Source organism: Diabrotica undecimpunctata, chromosome 3, assembly GCF_040954645.1.
Source record: "Diabrotica undecimpunctata isolate CICGRU chromosome 3, icDiaUnde3, whole genome shotgun sequence".
In the NCBI taxonomy this organism is placed as follows: Eukaryota; Metazoa; Arthropoda; class Insecta; order Coleoptera; family Chrysomelidae; genus Diabrotica; species Diabrotica undecimpunctata.
The window spans coordinates 18,889,829-18,915,993 of record NC_092805.1 but is presented as its reverse complement, the minus strand read 5'-3'; the positions used below and the strand labels follow the sequence as shown (position 1 = coordinate 18,915,993).

Below are 26,165 nucleotides of genomic sequence, written 5' to 3'. Positions count from 1 at the left end.
CCATCCACGTCCGGTACGTTGCTTTTTCGGTGGAGCTTGGTCACTTTCTCCCAAAACTTGAACTATTTTGGATCGTAAATATTTTGCAAGTCGCGGATTACTTTTTCGTTCTTCCATAATTGGCGTAACTAATGCTAATCTCAGATCTTCCAGGAATATACGATTTTTCTTTGAATAGTCACTAGTGTTTGTTATGTAAATTACCTGGCTGTTGATTCCAGCTGTGTCCATTAGTAAAAAAATATTCTTCGTGGCCACCTTCTACAATTACGAGCTACACTGTAACTTCTTGTCAACTCATCCACCATATCAACCCCTCCTTTCCTGATGGAGTGATGATTTGATTGATTGACCATTGATTTTTATACCTTCTCTTAAACCATCAATAGCTTCCCTGAACAGCATTTCCGATTAAGTATTGAACAACGTCGGTGATAAAATGCACAAAAGAGGGCCTCTCGCGTTCTCAGTCCGCTTCTAAACCCAAACTGAAGACTGCTAATGTTTTTTTCAAGTTTTTTATATATGCCAGTGTGAATAACAGAAAGAAGGATTTTGAGTGCGTGGCTCATCTTATATACTAAAACGCTAAGCCCTTTTCTTGTCCACCACTTTACTCAAAAACCATATTAGATAATTAAAATATTTTTTCGGAATATTATATACTAAAACGCTAAGCCCTTTTCTTGTCCACCACTTTACTCAAAAACCATATTAGATAATTAAAATATTTTTTCGGAATATTATTAGTATTACGTATGAGATTGTCAAGATATACCTTTCAAAGTATATGTAGTACAAGTACAAAAATTCACTTCCGGTTTTGAGATGACCGGAAGTTAAAATTTACTTTAAGTTTTAGACCCCACAATGTATATATGGATCGAAAGGTCTCGTCGAGACGAATCTAAATATGTACTTCCGGTTGCGATCCGACACCGGAAGTGACCCGAAACGCGCATAAAACGTCAAGATAGAGCAAATCTGACACCGCATTCGTGATCAGCATGCAAAATTAACTGCTAAATGATATCCATGTCGACATTTGATGAACTAAAAATTGCATTCCGGTTTTGAGGTCGACTTCCGGTTTCGTTTTTATTAGTCAAATCAATAGAGAATTCAACGTAGAGTTCAAAAATGTAAGTTTACGAAATTATCATTTATAGTTTTTGAGTTATTGATAAATATTTTTACTTAATTTTTCTCGCAAAATAAAAATTTCATTTAAAAAACTCGATGTCGAGTTGGTCCGCTAGTTAAGCTTATAATTGTGTAATCAGAGCATCTGATGATGAAGGTGGAAAACTTCAGTTTAACTTCAGTAGAGTTCCTACTGAAGTTAAACTATGTCGTTCACGCAAAATTTTCACAAGTTCTTAAGAGGTATACCAATTATCGAAAGTGATATTTCGATTTTTACCAGAAATTGGTGCTATCAGTCTTTGGACAATATCAATAGGTTTATTGCTTATTTGGTACGGCCCATCTGGCTGGGTCCCTGCATAAATTTCCATATTAAAAACATAAAAAGTACGGGAGTCTACTAAGGCCTGAATTTTTATTCCGTATTTCGCGGGCTTGTTCGGAATATACTGCCGGAATGAGCAACGCCCACGAAAAGACTCTAACTTCTCGTTAATAGTCAAGTACTGTCCTGGTGAGTAAGCTTGTTGACAATTTGCGACAAATTTTTCAAAAACTGCCCTAATAGGAGCCAACTTATCAGCCGGTTGCCTTTTTTGTCGATTGTCTACATTATCGAAACGTAAGCACTGCAATAAAAATGTAAATCTATTGAGTGCCATCACTGAACGAAATATATCGATTCCGTACCATTTGTTTGCCAAAGATATTTTAGATTACGAAGACCATTTCTATATACACCCGCTAGATAGAGGAGGCCAAATAATGCCTTTATTTCAACAATATTGGTCCTGCTACAATATGCTTTATCTTTGTAGGCTAACGCTTTTTTATCTATCAATACATTGGTGCAGACCGTGATACCTTCAAGAATTTCTTCATAAAAAAAAAGAAGTCAGCAATCTAAAAGAGTCTTAGCATTTTTAGCATATGGTTTGGATCCTGGTAAGCTCGAAATTATGTTCTCTGCCCTCGTTCTAACTGCTTTATTACTATGGTGTTTTCTCCATTTTATTTTGGAATCCCTACCTAAATAATAAGGAAATGCGTATAAACGGATGCGCAAGCTCCCTGTACGTGAAATCAAATCTTAACTGTCTTTTCCTTTTCAAACCATTTTGTTTTGACCATAAACATGTTTTTGATAGCCTTACCGATATCGTTAATGAACAAGTTAAAAAGCAAGGGACCACAGTGAGACCCTTGTGGGACACCAGAATAACAATGGAATTCTTTTGAAATATAATTTTTAATACGAACTTGCTGTGTACGTCCCATCAGAAGACTTTTAATCCAATTAACAATGGGGTAACCAAAGGTAGATGCATGAAGTTTGTGGACCAAAAGGTTATAATTAACCTGGTCAAAAGCCTTTGAGAAATCAGTGTAAATGCTGTCGACCTGAATTTTATTCTCAAATGCACCCAACAAGTATGGTTGGTAATTGACAAGGTTTGTTACTGTTGACTTCCCGTTAGGAAATCCATGTTGTTCATCTATAATTATGTTTCTGCAAGTCCAGGTGAGATTTATCGATACCAATTTATCCAGAAGTTTCGGGATTGCTGATTGAATAGTTATAATTCACTATTAGTTTTTCATTTCTTGGGTATCATTATTATTTCCGCAGTTTTTCATGGGTAAGAACATATCTGAGACTTTTTTGTTTAAAACAATTAATGTAACAAGGTTTCCTATGGTAACCAGTACCAACTGAATGCAAATAATCCCCGCCCAAACGATCAAATCGTTCGAGTACCTGTAGATCATTTTTAATTTTCGCTACATCCAATATTTTATTTTCGATACCTCTATATTTCGATAAACGTAGTATTTTTTATTTGGAAATTCCTGTGTACAGTCAATTTAGTTTCCATGTTTTTTCGAGGGAATTTTTTCTTCTATAATAGCTTTAATAAACTCATATGCTGTTAGAAAAAAATCGACAATAATGTACATCAATCATTAACAAAAAAACTGCATTAAAAAATGGTTATCTCACATTTACCTTTATTACGAACAATCAATATGAGAGAATGTGTATATAATTTATTGTCGAATTTCAATTATATTTTTTATACAATGTGTACGTTAATAATTTATTGATTGATAGATTTTTATATTATGTATAAAAATATTATTAAACCATTGAAAATCTCACAGAAGTATTTTGCACTGCTTAATGTATTTACAAGTTTGCATCGTAAATATTGCTCAACTGGTTATAATAAGAAAGAAATAAATACTCTTTATAAATTAATTGAGCAGTAACTATACAACGCAGCTCTTCACAGATATGCACGACAGTTTTAAAGCTTTCGTACCAATGAGAATTTTACTACACGTAATTTGCTGTGTAAAGAAAGAACAACTAGAGATAGGAGAGTCAGTTTCGAATCGCTCCGTCTACGCGCTTAATTTGAATTTGACATTTAAATAGTTCAATTTGAAAAATACATATTTCAGAATTAATGTGATATAAATATTGAATAAATAATTTCTAATGTAATAAATAATGTGCCTTTAGCAGGCTGTTTGGTAAAATCTTGAAAAACATGATTGAGAAAGAATACGAACCTCATGAAATTGAACAGCAAGCAGGATTTAGAGCTGGAAGATCTTGCGTAGACCACATATTTACCCTAACACAACTGAATGAAAAGAAAGTTGCAAGAAACCAGGAAATACATCTTTTATTTGTGGATCTCACAAAAGCATATGATACGATTCCTGTGAGAAAGCTGTGGCAGTCTCTTGAACGATCTTCATTAAATAGCACGATCAAACTAAACAACACCTTATCAGAAGAATTTCCAGTAACAAAAGGCTTACGACAAGGATGCTGCCTCTCTCCAATACTATTTAAGATCTATTTAAATGAAGCACTAAAACACTGGAGAAGATCATGTTCAGGAATGGGGATCCAACTTGACGACGATACAACATTATACACTCTACATTTTGCGGACGACCAAGACCAAGTAGTAGTAGCAGCAGACAAGGAAGATTTAGAATTCATGACGAGACGGTTGTTTAAAACATATGAAGAATGGGGCCTCTCTGTAAATAGAAACAAAACGCAATACTTCTGCATGGGGAATGAAGTAGAAGATCTAATGGTCAACGAACATGAAACAATCAAGAACTGTGAGGAATATATATATTTGGGAACAACAATCAACAAGAGTGGGCGCACCGAAAAAGAGATAGAGCAAAGAATCGTGAAAGGAAAAAGGGTAATAGGATGCCTAAACCCGATGCTATGGTCAAAAGAACTATCCAACCAAAGAAAGCATCTCCTCTTTAACTCCATCTTTAAAAGTATAGTGCTCTATGGATGCAAAACATGGCAACTTACTTAATCCCTTGAGCGACGCCTACTTGCATTGGAAATGGACTTCTGGAGAAGATCAGCTAGAAAATCAAGGCTTGATAGAATACAAAATGACCATATCAGAAATATAATGGGAGTCAAGTCAACCATCATTGACGAAATTCAAAGGAGACAACTGATCTGGTATGGTCATGTGAAAAGAATGGACGACGACAGGCTGCCAAACCAAATTTTAAAATGGACGCCAAGGGAAAGAAGGAAGAGAGGAAGGCCAAAACAATCCTGGCTGGGCGGCATTCAGAAGGCAATGTCGGAAAGAAACCTTCACCCTGGCGAATGGAATGACCGACGTAGCTGGAAACTAGGAACCGGAAGGAGGAGAACGCTATAAAAAACCGGGAAAAAAAATTTCTTCAAAGAATACATTTCCTCACTTTTTGATATAATTGAAATACGCATGTGAATATTAAACATATATTAAAACAATTTATTACAAACAAATTATTAATTCATTAAATAAAATATTGCAGATGAAGATATTCAACATTTTTATCCTATTATTATAAAATTAATTAATAAAATTTATTTTAGAACATTATTTGTTCATCAATTTATCTACAGGGTATCATATCACAAGGTATATATGAGTTTGAGTTGCTATCATCAAGTCCTCGTAGACACTTCGTCTCAGGACCAGCAACTTCATGTGGAGTCATACGTTGCCATGTTATCAAATCCACTGGTAACTTTAACATCCTAAAATATAAGACTAAATAATGTAAACCAAATTGTAACATATAACTTTTAACGAGTTTTTACCCAGATATTTAGTGGCTCAAAACATGTACACCTAGACACTGATGATGGAATATGGATTCCGAAAACGTTTTGTCTTCATGACATAGCCCGTTTGGGTTTTTTAATTTTATATACCGTTTATTAAGGATTTTAACAAAAAAATTTTTTTAAATCATCAATAGCTCACCACATTAGCGAGATACAGGGCGATTATTAAAAAATATCGAAAACGACAGGGTTAAATATCTTCTTTATTGAGAGAAATTTTTTAAAACTTCATTGGAATTTTTGATAGATATATTATGGAAGAGTTCAGTGGCGCATGAGAAATTTTTTTAGGTGGTCTCACTAGGGAATTATAATACCAACTTATAATTTTTTTACATCGTACATTAAAACGTCTTCTAAATTCTTAGAAGGAACAGATTACAGCAGAAATCTGAATTTGGTTTCGACAATTAGAAATCTTCGTATTTCGTTTCGTGATTTATATTTTTTTATATGCGACACCCTATATATTTTGACATTTTTCGTTTACATTTTTAATTCTCTTTCACATGATATGACATGTTATGTTCAGTACATGTTCAGTTTTTGAAGCTACAATACAAATAAAATGTCATGTTATAGGCACTTATAAAATAAAACACTCGCAATACTGGTAACTGAGAAGGGCACAACGAAAGATGGAGAGACCAATGCTTGGAATAAGCTTAAGAAATAGAATAAGAAACGAGGAAGTTCGTAGACGAACTGGAGTGGAAGACATTATCGAACATATTACAAGGCAAAAATGGAGATGGGCAGGACATGTTGCAAGAATGAAAGACGACAGTTGGACAAAAAAATTGCTTGAGTGGAGACTACGGGCTGACAAGCGAAGCCGAGGAAGACCCCCAACGCGATGGACCGACGACCTCAAAAGAATCGTGACCAATTGGATAGCAGAGGCGCAGAACAGAAGCAGATGGAAAAGTCTAGAGGAGGCCTATGTTCAACAATGGACAACTCAGGGCTAATTGATGATGACGATGATGAATAATGGTAACACATTTTAACATTTTATTATAAGGATACTAATCCTTTGACAGTTTTATTTAGCAAAAATAAAATCAGTACCTACCTAACTTTAAATACCAACTGCTTATTGTTGGTTTCAAAGTGAACCATTATTTTTAAAGTATTGATTCCATATTATAAATAAAATTGCAAAAGGACTAAGTCAGTGCAAAAAAGGACTAAGTCACATTTTTATGTTTCTGAGTTATAGGTGTTTGAAAGTTTTAAATAGTTTCCACATCTAGACTTTTAAAAACTAACACGTGTGATTTTTTTTATAAACAAAGTACACCTTTAATCTATATACTAAGCGAGACAACATTTATTAGAATGTTTATTGGATATATTTTGTTCATTTGGTTCTGGATTTGGCCGATTACTGATTGTCTACGTTAAAAATGACACTCTAGAATTAGACAATTAAAAAAATCTCCATCCATCACATTAACTAAACGGACTTTGAACCCACATGCCCAAAAAACCTATCTTACGAGTATATAATAAATTAACAGGTTCCGCAATATTTATAAAGCAGATAACACCACAGGTGATTTTTTTTGATAAATGTATGTGATAGCTGATTCCACTTTTAGTACGTAAGTGTTTTTTCTAACTATAGATCTATTTTATCTTATCTCTTCAGTTATATTTGTTTTTGGTGTAATATTTATTTAAAAAAATCCTAATTAATTTTTTGTAAACGCTGTAAAAATTGTTGAATGGAAAAGTTGATTTGAAAGGATTAATAATGAAGCGGATAAATACCTTTTGTCAGATAGACAACAAAAATCCAATTCCAGTAGATCAATATCAATGACTAATACTATTTGAGTTTTATATTTTTGTTAATATATACCACATTATGAAAGAATAATATCGATAAGCTAAACGATGGGAAGAGTTTGATAAAGGACTATTTAGCGATGAACAACAAGTAAAAGAAATCCAAAATTGTATTACAATAACAATGAAAGAATAAATATAAAGATAAATGAAACAGATACAGATATAGGAATGCTTTAAATATCTTCTTCTTCTTAAAGTGCCTATCCGTTCCGGATGTTGGCGATCATCACGGCTATCTTTACTTTATTTATTGCAGCGCGGAACAGTTCAGTGGTAGTCGTGTTATACCACTTTCGTAAATTTTAAAGCCAGGAAATGCGTCTTCTTCCCGGTCCTCTCTTACCATTTACTTTCCCTTGGAGAATCAGCTGGAGAAGGCCGTAATGTTCTTGATTTCTCATTACATGTCCTAGATATTCCAACTTTTTAGTTTTGACGGTCATGAGAATTTCATATTCTTTCCCCATTCTACGCAGGACCTCCACATTAGTAACCCAGGATATACGTAAGATGCGCCTATAACACCACATTTCGAAAGCTTCGAGCCGATTCATAGATGCAACAGTCAGTGTCCATGCTTCCATTCCGTAGAGCAGAACTGTGAATATGTAGCAGTTCAATAGACGGCATTTTGTTTTTAATGATATGTCTCGACTGTTGAAAATGGTTCTCATTCTAACGAATGCTGCTTTTGCTTTTATTATTCGCTGTTTAATTTCTGTTGAGTGGTCCCATTGGCTATTTAAATTGGTGCCTAGATATGTATATTGCTCGACTCTTTCGATATTCTGTTGGTTGATTGTAAGTTGAGCGTTTAGTATTGGTTTTTTACTAATTGTTATAAATTTGGTTTTCTTTATGTTAAGAGCTAGTCCGTATCTGTTGCTGACTTCTGTAAGTCATTCAGATCATCGGCAAAAACTATAGTGTCATCTGCATATCTAATGTTATTCAACCATTCACCGTTTATTAGTATTCCTTTCGCACAACCGTCTAAAGCTTCCTTAAATACCCATTCAGAATAAATGTTGAACAACAATGGAGACAAAATACAGCCTTGTCGTACTATCGGAAAACGTTCGATCGGAAAACGGCGTTTATGAATTACCCTGTATGTTTTTTATAACCTCTCTGATTGAATGTTCAAATATTTAACATCTCACCTTCAAAGGACCATTGATAGTGCTCACTTAAAGGCATTTTAAAAATCAGATAAGTAATATGTTGGCCAAAAAGATCAAAAATGCAAACAATGAACTAAAATTTTATTAAGAATGTCAGTATCATAAAAAGAGGATGCAAAAAGCAGCTCAATGTCTAGAACTATCCAAGAATTCAGAATTAATATTAATATTAATAAACGATGGTGCACGTCTCGTGGTAAAAGTAACGGAATTTTAAAAAGTGTAAGTGTAAAACATTTTTTATTATTACAATTTTATGATAATCGATCGAACTTGTAGTAATAATCTTGGCTTACTCTACAGTTGTTACTATTTCCCCTCCTGTGACACAAACCTATATTTATCAGTTACAGGTTCATGTCTTGTCAGCTGTTCAGATCAAATGTGACGCAATCGCTCCGTATACTTCGTAAAGGATTTCATTTTAATGGCAAGGTAATCAGTGTTCATTATTATGGGTGCGTTTCGAGATTTTGTAAAGGATTATGAATAAATTAACGCATCAATTTTTACTTTTACTATTAAGTACTTGTATTTATTATTATGGTTTTTTTTTTAGATTTAAGTAAGTCGATGAAGTAAAATATAAAGAAATCCAGAGAACAATCCGAAACAAAATCAGGAAAGCCAAAGAAGAATGGAGTGAGGAACTGAGGGAATTACTAAAAACACATGACTACTTCAATGCATACAAAAAGGTTAAGGAAGTCACAAATATGAAGAAAAAATTCACTACAACAACTCTAGTAGATGATAACAACCAAATAGTATCTAGCCCAGAAAATGTAGGAAATATATGGGAAAAATACATCGAAGATCTGTTTGATAACGAGAGAACAGAACCACAAATGAATATAGTACAAGACACAATACTTGGTATATTAACATCGGAAGTTACAAAAACAATCAATACGGCAAAGCCACGAAAGGCCTCAGATCCAGATGAGATACATGTAGAGATGATAAAACTTATCAATGAAGAAAATCTTCAGTCCTTAACACTACTATTTAACAAAATATATACCACTGGAATTTTCCCAGAAGACTGGCTGAGACCGACATTTATACCTATACCCAAGAAAAATAAAGCAAATAGATGCTCACAGTTCAGATTAATCAGCCTGATTGTAACATTGTAAAATTGTACATCAACGTATATACAGAGAATGCGAAAGAAATCTGAGCGACAATCAATTTGGATTTCGTATGGGGCTTGGTAGGAGGGAGGCATTATTTGGCCTCTAGATATTACTACAAAAATACCGAAATCAAATGCCGAGATTTTACTTGAGCCTAAAAAGTCAAAGCAATTAAACGAGCTAAGAAAGAAAAAGTACCTTCAGTTATTACTTCAACACAATGGCAAGAATATCACGAGAAAAAGCAAATGGAACAAACAGTACAAGAGGAAAATAAAAAACTAAGGGCGGAGGAAAGAAAACGAAAAAAGAAAAAAAGGAGAACGAGAAAAAATAAAAAAGAAAAAGAACGAAAGTGCAATTTCTAGGAAATAAAAGAAAAACGCACAAAAGAAAAGTATTTATTTCTTCAGATTCAGAGACTTGTAAAGAATGGCAAGAGTCTGGTGATAGCCTTGATGATATCAGTTTTGTGTGGAATGGTACAAACAATATTAAACAAAAAGATCAAGTGTGACACAGAAAAAGATACAAATTTAGATTTTAAAATTGAAGAACGCAATACAGACTCGACGACTGAAAATATACCTAACAATGGACAAAACTCCACACAAGTGTGTAAAGGAGGTGACTACATTCTTGTGTTATTTCCAGATAAAAAGGAGGAATATAAATTTGTGTGTGTTATACAAGAAGTGTGCAATAATGATGAAGTTGAAGTCGTAGGTATGACGGCTTGTAATGAAACAAAAACCGTATTTAAGTTGAATGAGAAGGACATAAGTTTCATTCATTTTTCCCAAATCCTTGAAAAGTTAGAATTTCCCAATATAACTTGTGCTGGAGATCGATTAAAATATGAATTTAAGAAAAAGCTTGAAGTTGATGGATAGTTAAAATATCGTCAATTACTGGATCCTGTAGGTGTGACCTACTGAAATTTTGAAAATATTAAATGTCATCTACTGGTTAATTTCCAACCTGTAAGAAAATCTAACATTTTTTGTTTAATATTACATTTTGTAAATATTTTCAGTTAGTTTCTTATTTTACAAACATTAGCAACTATCCTGAGATATAGTTAATAAAAATATTTAAATCTGTAACTGTTTTATTGCCACATTTGTATATATTCTTTCTTAAGCTGTCAACTACTGGTTCCGTTACCTTAGAGGATGCTAGGTCCGCTTTTCAAAGAATGAAAAAATTTCTAATAAGTACCTTATCTTTGGATACCTGATACCAATTTGTAAAATCATTTATTTATTCCATATTATTTCCGGAGTGGAAACATAGACTCTCGGAATCACAAGTATGAGACGTGCCTTTGAGATGTGGGTTTTTCGAAGGATGCTGAAGATCTCTTGGACAGAGTACGTGACCAACAACGAGGTGCTGAGAAGAATGGGGACTGAGAGAGAACTCCTAAATATTGTAAAAACCAAAAAAACGAGTTATCTAGGACATATTTACAGAGGAGAAAAATACAACTTCCTACGACTGATAATGGAAGGGAAAGTGGAAGGAAGAAGAGGTCCAGGAAGACGAAAATGCTCCTGGCTGAAAAATGTAAGAGACTGGACAGGCATGGACACACATTCGATACTAAGAACAGCTCAAGATAGAGAGCAATTTGCTGTAGTTATAGCCAACTTTCAGTAATGGAGAGGGCACCTTAAGATGAAGTACATCGATAGCATAGGTACCATTTTATTATATTACATTACAAAATATACTATATTACAATATAAAAGAATTTGATGGCAATGCCCTGTTTCGCAGATGAAGTTGAAACACTTCTTCTTCTTAACATGCCATACACCAAAGTGCGTAGGTGACTATCTCATTACTAGAATTCTGTTCTTGGCGGCGTGACACAGCTCGCCTGTATTGTGTATTCCTGTCCATTCTTTAATATTCCTTAACCAGGATAATTGTTTGCGGTCGGCTCCTCTCCTACCTTCGATCTTCCCTTGTAGGATTAACTGTGGTATTTCATATTTTGCTCCTCTCAATATGTGCCCAAGGTAACCAATCTTGCGTTTTTTAATTAATTCAAAGAGTTCTCTTTCCACGCCGGCTCTCTTAAGGACGTCATCGTTTCGAACTCTATCCACCCAAGGTATGCGCATCATTCTTCTCAATGACCACATTTCAAATGCTTCAAGTTTGTTGATAGATGTTTTTTTCAAAGTCCACGTTTCCATGCCATAAAGCAAGATGGATCATATGTAGCACTTGACCATTCTGTAGCGTATTTCGAAATTTAGGTTTTGATTACATAGGAGCGGTCTGAATTTCACAAAAGCTTGTCTTGCCATTTGTATTCGGGTTTTTATCTCTTGTTGTGGATCCGATTGGTCATTGATTGTGGTGCCAAGGTATTTAAAAGTTTTCACGCGTTTTATGCGATCGTCACCTATGCATATTATCGGGTTTTCTGGAGGGTTTCTGCTAATGACCATATATTTCGTTTTCAAAATGTTGATTTTGAGGCCATATTTTTTACTTATGCTATTCACCCTATCAAGTAATAACTGCTGATCTTCCAAATTATCAGTTATAATCACTGTGTCGTCCGCATAGCGTAGGTTGCTAATTGGTATGCCGTTCACCTTAATGCCTAATTCCGTGTCTTCTAATGCTTCCGCAAATATATTTTCAACATATAAATTAAAAAGCATCGGAGAGAGTATGCAGCCTTGGCGGACACCTTTCCGGATTTCAAATTCATCCGTATATTGGTCTTGATCAATCCTCACCTTTGCCATTTGGTTCCAGTATAGATTCTGAATAATTCTGATCTCCTTCTGGTCAATGTTGGCCCTATGTAGTAGTTCCATCATGATATCATGTTTAACATTGTCAAATGCCTTCTCGTAGTCGAGGAAGGTGAGGTAGACATCTTTTCGTTGATCTAAACAGTTTTGTATTAAGGTGTTAAAACATAAAATTGCCTCTCTTGTTCCTAGTCCTCCCTTAAAACCGAATTGTGTTGACCCGCTAAGTTCTTCTAGTATCTTGTACATTCTTGAGTGTAATATCCTAAGGAAGAGTTTTAGCAAGTGACTCATTAAACTGATTAAGCGGTGTTCATTGCATTTTGTGGCATTAGCTGTTTTTGGGATCATCACAAAGGATGACTGCAGCCATTCTCGCGGAATGTAACCAGTATCATAAATTCTATTGAACAGCTTTGAAACACTAAGCCAGTTAAAATACAGAAATTCGCCAAGTTCAGATAAAGTGCCCAACGAACAGTTAAAATGTGAAGGTATGGCATAATAGAGGAGAATGAAGAAGATCTGCCAAATTTAGGACCACATCTAAATAATCTAAACACTGTAAATTGGAAGTTGAACGGAAAGTACTAGAACAAACAATTAATTTTACTTATCTGGGGATAAAGCTGATCATTTTGATGATTTATTTATTTACAAATTAATTTAAAAATGTAATTTAAAAATTACAAATACAAATATTGTTTGTAGCAAGTCAAAAATATATAGGTAGTACGTAAAAGGGAATAAAAAAATAGATATTTTTTAATTTTTTTGAAACTATTACAGCTTAGCTGTTTAATATTTTTTAGTAAAATATTTTAATAGTTATAGTTTAGCCAATTTTATTCTGAAAATCGCTATATCTACAGCGATTTGTTCGTAAGTAGTGAAAGTTTCGCGTAGTGTGAACGTGAACATCCGACTGCTTTAATGGGCACGTTTTCTGTAAATTTTAGTGAGAACTTGAAATATCAACGGTATAAGTTAAATAAAGAAATATATGACGTTTTGAATGTTTCAAAATTGACAACCGACAACCTTTACTAGTTGGCGAATATCAAATAATGACCTTGATAGCTTTTTCTTTAGTTGTGAGATATGAGCCGACCATTTCAGTCGATTATCTATTGTTATTCCCAATAGTTTAACAGTATCTTTGTTATCTGGATCATTAGGTAAATTACTTGCAGATACAACCAAGTTTTGAGTTATGTTTCAGTTTGCTTGCAGTAAGCCTAGATTAAGTAGAAGCTTCCTCGTAAGGTATTTTTAAATCATCATTATTTTTTACTGGTATAGCGTATGCCGTATCATCTGCGAATTGTACGGAGATATGAATTTAGGCAAATCGTTGACATAAATAAAATAATAAACAAAAAAGGCCCTAGGATAGGACCTTGTGGGACTCCATGTTTTACGGATAGAAAATCGGAGAGATTATTTTCTTTAGACACTACCGCCTGGTGCCTGCCACGTGGGTAAGAAGTTATAAGCGTAAGGGGGATACCTCTGATTCCATAGTAATTTAATATGTGGAGCAAAATGTCGTGTGAAACGCAGTCAAAAGCGTTCGACAAGTCGCCAAGAGAAATTGCTATGCGATTGATGCGTTCAAGCCCCTCAATCACCTCGCTCACAACATTGTATACCTGTTCGTAGTAGAACGAGCCATTCTGAATCCACCATATTATGAGTTGATAAAATAATTTATTCAAAATAGGAATATAACTGTTGTTTGATAACCTTTTCAATCACTTTCCAAAAGTAGAAACAATGCTTATGGGTCTGTAATTATAATTTTGGAGGAATAATCTTGTTTATAGATAGTTAGTCGTTTTGGGTATTTGAGTACTTCCAGAAGTACTCCAGTTGATAGAATTAAATTAATAATATGGGTGAAAGGTGTTCAAACTATTGGGTAAGTTTCTTTTAAAATATTGCTATTTATTTCGTGAACGTCCCTACAATTGGAATTATTAAGAGACTTTATTATTTGAGAGATCTCTTTTTCCACAACGTGGCGAAAAAAAGCACTTGTTCGGGGAAGGATAATTTCTGTAAATGAAGAGGACATCGATATTAATAGTGGGAGGGGATGTAATTATATTTGAATGATATACTTAATTATATTTGAATTGTACTAAAAAATTGATTTATTTCGTCTGGAGGTAGATCAGATTGTACCAAACTGGATCTTGTGTCTTTCTTTCGAAATTTACTATTTTCCAGCAGTCTCTAGGTTTATTATTGGAATTAGCCTTTGGAATTGGACTTTTTAGCATTTTGAAATTGGCGATTATATTCAAATTTTTGTTGTTTAAATACTTTGAACAATAGGGATCCTTAGTGGCATCTGCAATGTGTTTAATAAGAGAAAGATTAGATTTTTAATACCTTAATTCGTTATTAAACCATTGCACGGGTGTTTTTTGAGTAGTGTATCATAATTGTTTAGTGGAAAATGCTTTAATATTAAGTTGTTATAAGTTTCGGTTAGAAAGAACGTCAAAAAATCAGTCTTGACTGTTTAACAGATACCAAAGCTTGAGCAGGTAAGTACTTCGCCTATTAAGAATTATGGATAAGACATTCCCTAAAGAAGTTTCTGGAAAAATCTTCTTTAAAAAACTGCAGAAGTTGCTTCAGGAAAAGTGGTTCAGTATATAAAAAATATAAGAAAAACAAGACGATGACACTTCAAGAAGAAGCGATATTATATTTTTGTCAAAAACTTTATTAGTAAATTTTTGCCGTAGACATTATTTCAGTTGGCGATATTCTATGTAAACATTGTTAAAGTCACAGTAAGACTTCGCCGAAAGCAGAAACTCCGAGACCACGAACTTTTAAAATACTTTTGATTTATGTTTTTAATAATGCAGTAGCTGCATTGTTAAACTTCGTATCCTTCCTGTTTTTTACCGGAAGTATGTTCATTTTGTTATAATTTCTCTCACATATTCTGATTGTTTCTGGGATATCTGCTTTAGCTTGTGATTAGATATACACCTATATCATTTTAACTGAATCTTGTTTCTATATACATAAACAGTATTATTTAGATTTGTTTAAAACGTTTTTTGAAACTATTCTCTTTTTTTCAAGCTATTCGGTTATATTCTGATATACCTATTAAATATATTTCCAGTTCCAGCTAATTTTCAATAGGTACTAGATACCTTTAAGTACCGTTTTTGTATTCTACATTGCTAGTTAAATTGATATTAATCAGTTTTTTGGTATTGTTCTTGTACATTACTATCCAAAAGATGATTAAGTTTTGGACAGTATTCTTTGCTTTAAACGGATAGGCCCTCTTGTTTTTTTGAATAATTTTAATGTAGCTTATAACAGTTTTGCCGTTTTCATTTTTTGTTATTTGGTTACAGTCAGTAAATATGCCCTTGTAACAATTCCAACCACTTACTCGTACGTTGTTTAAAGAATATTATGGAAATAAACAATTAAATATAACAATAAACAGTGTTTGTAATGAAATATACTGTTACCTAATATTATTTATTGTTAATTTATGCAAGGTAAGTTGAGAGCAACTGGCTCGGAACATAAAGTTAGGTTAAGTTTCAACAACAATATATAATTCGCTAGCTACTGTGATAAAACCCTGCCTAAAATGATAACTATTCGACATTGGCATTTCAACTTCCTGGTATTTATTGCATTTTACCTCCAAATTGGGCAGATAGTTGTCCCAATGAAATAATAGGATAATCGTTCACTTACCAAGATACTTAAATGGAATCAACGAAAACTAGTAACTAAATCACAGATAAAGTTCACTTAAAACTTTATAACAGAACATAACACATTTATACATAAAAAATTAATAATAAATACAACAGAATGCTACACGCAGCACCAAAATATCAACTCTAAACTCTACTTTTAACTACATGTATAAAAGTGTATATATAAATGTTATGTAGAGATGATCGGTATTTTGAAACGGTTATTTTTTTGTACATTCGATCATTAACTGTGCAAAAATATCACGGGACCATACACAAAGGGCAGACGATTTAAGAAATGAATTATATACACATCATTTATTGTTTGTGTTATTTTATTTTCTTTTCAAAGAAATAGATTTTTTATTTCATAAAAAAATTCTCACACATGTCATATTTTAAAATTGAAGAGAATAATCAAAATAAAAATTGTTTTGGTTATTATTTCTACATATAAATAAATGTTTATAAACATATACCGGTTGTAGAAACCATATTAATTAAAACTTGGGACTTTGTCTTTTATTTACATATAAGTACAATGAGTATACAAAGTACAAATTTCGTATCTCCGCGCCGTAGAATTACATAATAAGTCTAAAAAATTAACAAAAAATACTCAAAAATATTATGCATGAAAAAAGTTGAATCAATTTAATGCTTTCTGAATTCTGATAAACAATATTTGTATTTTTTTGCGTCGAATAATTGTTCATGCGCGAAACATGGAAACTCTAAGTAAATTTCGCAAAACTTTCAACTGTTGGCTTTGTGATTTGTTTATTGTCATTGCAAAAACCAAACTCACGGGAACATGTTTTTCTTCTTATAGTGCCGTGCACCTATAGTGCGTTGGCGAATTATCTTAAGGTCAGATGTCTGTTTTTGCGGCATGCAAAAGATCGCCAGTGTTATTTTTGCCTTCAATCTTTCTCTGCATGATTAGTTGAGGGATAAAACTTAAATTAAAACTTCTAAAATTTACGCTGTGCTTTTATTTTTGTTCTCTAAAATTTAATTTTCTTATCAGTCTAACTTTGGAACAACTGATATAGGAAGGGGCTCGTATACATGTAAAATTTCATAAAAATGGAAGGACGAGTTTGGCAACTAAATCTGTGACACTAATATGGCTATTAAAAAATAATGGTTGGTGATAGAAGGGTGAAAATTATGGGCTTTGTATGTATTTTATAGTACCACATCATAAAAAAATAAAAATAAAAAATTTTATTCAAAAATTTTTTTTAAAATATTTGAGGTGTACCGCCCTTATTACTTAGGGACATAAAGGGGCATGGCAGTTTCAAAAATTGGTCCAGCAGTTGTCCTTAATTTCTTCCAGTTCTCTCGGTCTTAAGATTCCTGCAGCGAGATGACGATATTATTTTTTTCCGGTCCTACGAAAAAACCAACCCCTCCCGTTCTTTCAGTTTCACTACCGACGTGATCAAAAAGTCAGATTTTTCAGACTTTCTTCTCGTTGTTTTACCTCGCTAACGCCTATCACATCCCATTTAATTTTCGACATTTCTGCTTCCATCTCTATGATTCTTTCTTCTGTTTCTAGGGATCTTAGCAATATTTACTTGTCAGAATCTTGTGTCCCCCCCTCAGGATCCGTGGAAAAGACTAACAGTTTAGTGGGCGATTCTGGAAAGGTTTTCCTACTCACCTGGGGTAATAAATTTTGAAATAATGACATTTTTATTGTATTTTAGGGAGTGTTTGGAGTGATTTTAAAACCTGCCGCGATTGCCAAGACTTGTTGGCCGGTTCAGGTCAAAGATGTAAGTGGGGAAAAAGACAGGCAAGGGTATAAGGATCTAACTCCCTCATGACAGGAAGGAGCAAGCCCTGTAGCAGCCTATTAACTACCGGAATCGTAGAGGATTGCTATCTGCTACCCGAAAGTATCAAAAGTATAGACACGCTAAAATGGAGATGGGCAGAATACATAGGTAGAAGGATGAATGAACGATGGATAAAGAGGTAATTGGAATAAAGACCAAGGGAAAACAAGAGAAGCGTCGGTCGGACCACCTACACGATGGTCTGACGATTTAAGAAGACAAAATAAAAACTGGATTAATAGACGGGGTTGGAAAGACGAGGAATATGCCTAAATATCATGATGTAAATACCAGATGAAGACACAATTTGTGTTAAATGTAAACACAAAGGATGCATGAAAATAAACTGTTAGCATTATTATGTGTGCAAAAAAGGAAAAAATTGATATCAATTAAAAATCTTCAGGTGGATGTGCATAGCATTAATGAGACCAATTATCACTTGCTGGACAATAGCCTGAAAAAGTAGGAAGAAATACGGATTTGTGAATTAATTTATGGACTACAAATTTAAGTTGCAAAAATGAATTGGACAAATTTTCCAAAACAGGGACAAAATTTAGTAATCCTATGAATTTTATTACATATCAGACGAAAGACAAACTAAATTGCTGCTGAATTGCCCAAAACAGATACAAAAATAGTTTTTATAATACCTAATTGTGAAATTAGTTATTCGTTATTCTGAAATAAAATTAAAGATAGTAGATCGCAAACATTCAAAACATTGGAATCTACAAATAAAAAAATCAAAAATACTTTTAGAGCAGTGACGATAGTGGCAATCAGCCCCTCTCTCAACCAAGTTTTTTAAATTGTGTACTATTAGAAAAACTTTCATATTTTTCTTTTCAAATGAATAATTATACATTTTTTAAAATTACAGTAAGTGAATTATATTAATATATTTTATTAGAGCAGGATTTTAGCAGAAAATAGAGCCGATCGGCTCTCCCTCTTAACAATACTGGTTCGTTACATCAAACTAAAAACACTACATACATATTTTAACAAGCTAGTAAGAATTTTAAATATTGAATTAAGTGATAGCAGAATTCAGATTATATTTATATTTTAAATAAATATAAGGTTGAATGCTCGAATAAATGAACTTTGATCAGATAAAAGGCATATATCGAGCACAGTTTAATTAAATCTTGCCCAAGTACTTTCGATCCCTAGATCATCTTCAGGGGCATCTGAAATAAGCCAAGAAACGTTTTTTTATAACCAAAGAAATTGATTAACTTCGATAAAAACTCGAAGTTTATGGTTGATAAAGATCACAAAATTAATCACAAAAAAAACTCTTTATCAACCATAAACTTCGAGTTTTTATCGAAGTTAATCAATTTCTTTGGTTATAAAAAAACGTTTCTTGGCTTATTTCAGATGCCCCTGAAGATGATTTAGGGATCGAAAGTACTTGGGCAAGATTTAATTAAACTGTGCTCGATATATGCCTTTGTTCTGATCAAAGTTCATTTATATTTTAGTCACTGGGAGACCTCAGACTTCTCTATATCACGAAGAAAAAGAGCAAAACTAAATAACCAAATTATTTAAGTTACAAACACACACGAAAAGAATATCTTTATTAAGGATTTTTGGCTATCTCTCACTTACACCGATACCTTATTTATTACCTTTTATCTCTTGGATTGCTCATATTATATCTTGTTTTGCATATTGTCCCTGAACGTCAAATAAATATACTCACATGGTTCAATCTGATCTGTGAGCTAGAGATTTCAAATAGATTTGCTAATCAGAAAATAAATTACCATTAGCGAATCTTATGAGTAGCTACCATTAAGATACCATTCATATAAACCAGTAGATTATCTGATGAGTATTTGAAAGGACAATGATTGATAATAGCAGATCAACATCTACAATACTCAAAATATGGCCGAAATATAAATAGTTTTTATAAGTTGTGAACAGTTACTAAATAAAATTTTTGTGCAAGCACAAAAAGTGGATGATGTTATATATTTTCATCAGATTGTGCAGCATTTACGCGTATCCAAATACAAGAATTTAAATCTTTCTTCTAATTATGTTTATCACTTCTACTTAGGAGTTATTATTACCGTTTGGCGATATTCCGATAGTCTAGAATATCAAAATTCTTCTTCTTAAATGAAAATAAAAATATACATTTTCATCAAAATATTGATTCAATCCTTCATTTACTATACTCCTATTACAGGTCAAATGTTGTTTATTAATTGTTAGTAAGTCGTTATTAATTCTGTTTCTCTTTCTGCTATGTCTTACCTATAGCAATACATGTGTAACGATTGTGTAGATTGACTCCCAAATAAATTTGTAACTGCGAATGGGTGTATAGATGTGTAACTTCTACCGGCAGTCCCACTGGACTGCCACACCCGTTTTTATTTATTATGGGTATTTTTCAGCAAACAGTTAAAACTGGTTTGACAACGGAATATCTGCTGATAAAATTATTTAAAAATGTCTTCCAGCTTCTAAATTATTGTGAATTAAAATCCATAATCTATTTTAAATAACGTTGTATAACGTTTAAATAACTTGAAATGTATAGACATAATTATAATGGAAGAATTAATGTAAAAAGCATTCTTTTATCGCAAGCATTAACAACTATACGCAGAGTATACATTTTTATCTTAACTTAAAATAATATAAACAGAACTTTTGAAGGCAGATTTCAGATTTAGAGTTTTTCTTCTTCACTGGCTTTACAACTCGGGTTGAGTCTTCGCCGCATCCACTATCGCCCTCCATCCTCTACGATCTTGCGCTTCTATTTCCCATTGTTGTACACAGATTCTAGATAAATCGGCTTCAACATCATCCTTCCATCTTTTTCTCGGTCAGCCTACTGATCTTCTACCATCAGGTCTTTCAAAAAACACTGTCTTTAACACTATGTCATCCTCTGATCGTACCAAGTGATCTGCCCATCTTATTCAGTTTGCCTTGATATGTCTAACTATGTTTTCAGTTCCATACAGAGTCACCAATTCAGCATTGCGGCGTCTTCTCCAATGCCCTGTTAATTCATCTATTTGAGGGCCAAATATTATTCTGAGAACCTTTCTTTTAAATACTAGAAGCTTATTGATTTCCCGCTGGTTGAGAGTCCATGTTTCACTGCCATATATAATAATGGGGCGAATAATAGACTTGTACAGTGTTAATTTAGATTTTCTTTTTAGCAGCTTCGATCTTAATAATGTTGAAAGGGCCTATAATGCTGTATTTCCCGCAGCTAGCCTTGCCGAGACCTCTTTTTCTATGTGGTTGTCCGCTGTGATTATCACCCCCAGGTATTTAAACTCCTTTACTACTTCGAAGTTTTAATCATTAATAATGATGTTCTGCCTAACTCTTGGTCTTGGATTTTTGTTACTACCATGCATTTCATCTTTTCATCTTTTCATTTCATTTCATTCATCATTTATTGGGAGACTCAGACTACCTGTTTTCTCCTCGAGCTGTGAAAACACCTCTCTCACGTCTCTTGTAGAATGCGGGACTGCATCTATATCATCAGCAAAGGCCAGCAACAGTTTTGATCCTTGATCAGCAAATCCTCCTGTCAGCTCAGACCATATTTTACTTATTGCATATTCTAAAGCAAAATTGAACAGCAACGGTGACAAGGGGCTCCCTGCCTAAGTCCTGAATTTATACCAAATGGAATCGATGTTCTGCTTCCTATCTTTACTTGCACATATGAGTCTGTCACGCACATTTGCGTTAATTCAACTAATTTTCTTGGGATTCCCCTTTCTAACACTGTTATCCACAATTTGTTTCTTTTTAATGGAACCATATGCTTGCTGTAAATCTATGAAAATTTGGTGCACATCGCGGTTGAATTCCCAGTTTTTCTCTAATATTTATCGGATGGTAAATATCTGATCTATAGTTGACCTTCCAGCACGAAAGCCGCATTGGTAATCGCCTAGAATATCTTCCGAATATGATGTGAGCCTCTTTAGCAAGATAATTGATAGCACTTTATATGATGTGCTAATAAGCGATATGCCTCTATAGTTTCGGAAGTGTTCTTTGTTTCCTTTGTTATATATGAGAATTATAACGCTTTCATTACATTCTTTAGGCATTTTCTGTTGTTGCCATACTCTCAGAAGGATGTCATACAATTTTTTGTGTAAAAGGTTTCTTCTTTTTTTAACAACTCTCCATTTATGTCATATTTCCTGGTGCTTTATGGTCTTTTAGAGACGCGATCGCATTCTTTACTTCCTCAAGTGTTGGTGTCGGTATTTCGATATCTGCAGAATGAAACGCAATATCTGCTTCCGCCTGTTCACTTTCAATATTTAATAAATTCCGAAAGTATTCCTTCCATCGTTCGATGATTTCCGTTTCTATCATTATAAGTTCACCTGCTTCATTACTCATAGGCTGTGTTACTCCAACACTTGCATCTTTTCTGACTTCACTTTACTAAAGAATTTCCTTATTTGATACCTCTCGCCACTTCTGTCCATTTCCCGGATTTGCTGTTCTAGGTAGCTTCCCTTTTTAGTTCTGAATAGTCGCCTTGTTTGTGCTCTTGTTCTGTTAAAATCTGCTTTGTTCTCATCTCTCTCACCCCCATCAGATTTAGAGTGGTAGAGAATTTTATTTACCTCAGTTTAAAAATCTAAGTCTGAAGTTAAAACTTAAAAAAACTGTTATTAGACTAGTTGGTTGCAGTTGGCAAATTGGCAGAAAAAAAAACAAATGCGAATATTCAAACTACTTGTAATGGTGATCATCTCGTCAAGGCCATTGGCTATTGCCGTACGAATATAATTGAAATCTATACGGGTTTCTTTTTGAAACAAATGAACAACTGTATTATTTTGTTTAGTTAAATATACTTTTAAAAGACACCCAAGATATTATGGATACTTCTATTGAATTCCCATCCTTTTTCAAGGAGCTGTCTTAGCGTAAAGATCTGATCTATGATCGATCTATGTTTTCTGAAGCCGGCTGGGTATTCTCCCATGAAATTTTCTACAAACGGTGTCAGCCTACTTAATAGGATGTTCGATAAGATTTTATATGCCGTATTAAGTAGGGAGATGCCTCTATAATTAGAGCACTTGGTTTTATCTCCCTTTTTATGGATGGGGATTATTACACTTTCATGTCATTTTGTTGGTATTTTCTCTTCGTTCCATATAAGTGTTATTAGTTTGTGTATTTCTCTATGTAGAGTTTCTCCTCCGTACTTAAGGAATTCAGCCAGTATATTGTCAGAGCCTGGGGCATTTCCGTTCTTCAATTTGTTAATTACTTGCAATGTTTCATCAATGGGGTTGACCTTACGGTAGAGGACCCCAAAATATACATTTTCTCCATGTTCTTCCTCTTGATGTATGTTTAGTAAAGTCTTGAAATATTGTTGCCATGTTTGGAGCAGTTCTTTTTCATTTATTATTAATTCATCATTTTTTCTGAGTACAGACACGCATCTAGGTCTGAAGCCTTTCTTTTCGTTTGACACTGATTTGTAAAATGCTCGACTATTTGACTGTTGCCTATTCCTTTCCATTTCTTTATATTTCTGTTGTTAGTACTTCCTTTTTTCCTCTCTAATTAATTTTCTTGTTTCTCGGTGTGAAGTTGCATAGTTTTCTTTACTTTCTGCTGTTCCTTGTTGAAGCATAATGTTTCGCTTTATCTGTCTGTCATGTAGTTTTTCTTGACATTCTGTATCAAACCATTTCCTTGTTCTCTGCCTGCTTTTTCCTATTACTAGTTTTGCTGACTCCGTAATTGATTTTTCCATTTGTTGCCACAGCCTTTCGACATCATTGCTCTGGTCTACTGTATTTAGATGGTGTTTAATTTATTGTTTGTAATTTTCTCGGATTTCCTCATTTTGCTTTTTCTCGATGTTCCACTGTCCCAATGCTTCGTTGGCCTTAGGTTTCTCTGAAGATATTCTCAACCTCATATTTGCTCTTACTAGGTGATGGTCTGTATCTCCATCTACTCCCTTTATTTCTTACCTTTCTATCAATTTTATGATATCCAATGGTATTTGTCTATTGTTTAGTAGGATACTGTGCATTGGATATCCTAACTAGATCAATAAAACAACGATCAGATTATTAATATGGCAGTAGTGCCATAAAACACAACGATATGGCCATTATTGCTACTGCTTATTGCCAATATACCCTTATCTTATTCGTTAACGTTTACCTTTCAAATGTGCGTATTACCGCTAAAACATAATCTTAGAATACTTAAAATATCCTCCTTAAACGCGAAAATTATTAATGTTTATGACAAAATCTTACCACTTCTACATGTGTATTTTTTGTATAGTCAAAAACGATATTAAAACAAGTCTAAGAAGATCCTGGTTATCCAAATAAACCGTTATATACTTAATTAAAATATCAGAGTATTATGTACTTCGAATTGTAGAACCAAAAATAAAATTAGCAATATTAAATAGAAAACAACTTTTAAGACCAAACAACAATATATTTTTTAAAACGGAAGGATAAACTTAAGCCTCCTTCAGCGAACATCCCTGTAACATCTCAGATTAGGGACCTCATGTCGCTCCTTAATCGATGAGGTAACGGTTGCGGCCGCCTCTATTAAAAATTGAAAGTCACGTGACGGATACGGCGTGGACGAGGAAGAAAGTGTCGCTACACCGGCTTCACGGCCGTATACAAAATCTCGTGATGCCGGCAGATTGGTGCTCAAAATTTATTTCTTCGACAAAACTGGGCTTCGACTTTCGGCTGTGCATAAATCATGTTTTTCTTGGAGGGTCGTTATTGAAGGTACAATGCTTGTTTCTTTTTTTGGGTAGGACGCGTTTATGGCATCTGACTGATACGGTTGCAAAGAGTTTATTCAGTTCTTACTTTAGATAAGTTTGATGTAGGTCAGTGTTTTCTTATATGTCTGAAAAAAACGGGAAGTGGTTTGAAACGATCAATACAGTGGTTGTAGCGAATGTGGATCACGATTATAGCTAGGAAGTACAATAATTTCCATGGCGATACTTCAAGATTATTCAGCATTCTTCTGAAATGTTATTTTTGCAATATTGTGCAAAACTGTTTAGCGTTTCAAATATTATTAAAATGGTATTATTTTATATTAAACTTTGAAAAATTAAAGGCAAATATCGAGCACAATTTTAATAATCAAATCTTGCCCAAGTACTTTCGCTTTCTACAGCGTCATCAGGGGCATTTCGTCAAATTTGGGCTATCCAGCAAGCGCAGAATGTAATAAACATGAAATTGAAACATAAATTGTACTTAACACTACACTAGAACAAGGACAAAGAGTTTAAAATTATTTAAAAAGATTCTACGCTACATTCTTGTCGGCAACAGGAGAGAGAATGGTATTTAACGGAAATGTTAAGGTGACATGACATGACATATATATTCTTTACCCATATCCCGCAACATCTTAGTTTTTGATTTTATCCACTTTTTTATCCATATTTTTTCAGCTAAGTTTAATCGACGTTTTGAAATTGGATTATCTACAAAGTCCGTACACGGTAGGGAACATGCTGACCTTGTGAATGATGATGAGCTCGATGAAGATGAAGAACTATTTGATGAAGAACTATTCGTTGAAAATTACGAACTGTTTGATGAATATGAATGAGAATCATAATTTTTATCTTTAATATTATCATCACTATTACAATCTTCCAGGTCAAAAAATCGTGAGTTTAAATCTTCAGTATGACTACTTACATTTTGTTGGGTATTTGTAGGAAACGATTCTACATTTTGTTCAACAACATCGGAATCATTGATGTTTTGAAAATTTTCAAATGCTAAACAGTCTTCTTCATTTTCTTTCACATGTTTGCTCTTCACTAAGTGTTTCGTTGCATCAGAATCAGTCTTAGTAGCATTTGACACAAGATCTATATCCTTTTTGCTGGAGTAAGGAAATTTTCACATAGGGGTTCACTTTCCACAAAATCTTTCGTCAAGTGTGAATCATTTATTTAATAAATGATTCAGACATAAATTAATATAAATTAGATATAAATTTTATATATATATATATATATATATATATATATATATATATATATATATATATATATATATATTAATTACTATTTATTTATTCTTTTGCAAATGTTACTGCTTGAAGACTTGTGGGCGATACATGATGATCTAGAATCAGAAGAACGGGGTTCTCCTCTGTTGAACTTGTATTTTTTGAAAATGCTCCATGCACTTGATAAACGTG

General features: G+C 33.5%; 1 protein-coding gene across 1 annotated transcript in view; it reads right to left on the bottom strand.

The window, feature by feature from the left end:
• The window catches only part of LOC140436514 (very long chain fatty acid elongase AAEL008004-like), a 227,647-nt gene extending 211,462 nt beyond the window's left edge, over nucleotides 1-16,185 (bottom strand). The window contains exon 1 of the mRNA XM_072525391.1: nucleotides 16,034-16,185. The gene's annotated coding sequence lies outside the window, so the exon portion shown is untranslated. The remainder of the gene's footprint in view (nucleotides 1-16,033) is intronic.
• Nucleotides 16,186-26,165: the final 9,980 nt, after the last annotated feature.